The sequence below is a fragment of the Crinia signifera genome, chromosome 3 (genome assembly GCF_055691185.1).
Source record: "Crinia signifera chromosome 3, ASM5569118v1, whole genome shotgun sequence".
Taxonomy (NCBI): Eukaryota; Metazoa; Chordata; class Amphibia; order Anura; family Myobatrachidae; genus Crinia; species Crinia signifera.
In genome coordinates, this window is record NC_139219.1 from 87478137 (window position 1) to 87478904 (window position 768).

A 768-nucleotide genomic window follows, 5' to 3' on the forward strand; every position below is an offset into this window, starting at 1 on the left:
TTAGTAAATCAAATACATTACCTTATATCGTATGGTTTGAGTTTATTTCTATTTCGGACTGTGTTTAAAATCCATTAAATTACTGTTGCTGAAGCACAATTTGCAGATCTGAACAGTGCAACTTTCCATTAAGCTCAGCTAAGTAATAATTCATAAGTAACAAAACCAATAACCCTATACCTGTGAGACAGTGAGCTGCATAAGGGTGGACTACAAATCCCAGCGGTACTCTGACCCCTCATCATCTGCCCGAACCAGCCTGGATGGACCGGAATCTCCTACACACCCAGCAGCATCAGTGTTGTTTTCCACACCTATAGTGGATGTTTAAAAGGGACTCTGGATCCATGGGGTTATTCTGTTTGGTGCGGTGGGACCGTATACGGTCGGATTGGGCTTTTTTTCATCTGCGCATGCGTATCTTTCGCAATGTGCGTGTGTGGTGACCTCACACCGCTCACGGACGGGTCTCCGCAAAACCTGTCCGCAAGAGGACGGTCATTGTGGGCGGCATGTGGGCGTTTTTATGGGAGTGGCCGGAATAATGAGGAAAACTGGGCGTAAACATGGGCGTACACGGGGGTGTGCACACAAAATGCATGGTGCCACAACCGCCTCGATCGGCGAATGCACCGTGCATTTTGGCCCAAAAACAGGCAGACGCCAAAGAGTGCTCCTGACCACCCCTAGAGATACCACATGAGAGCGGACGCCTGGGTCTGCTAATTAACGCTGATTACTAGCCAAACACATACACCTGAATGTAAT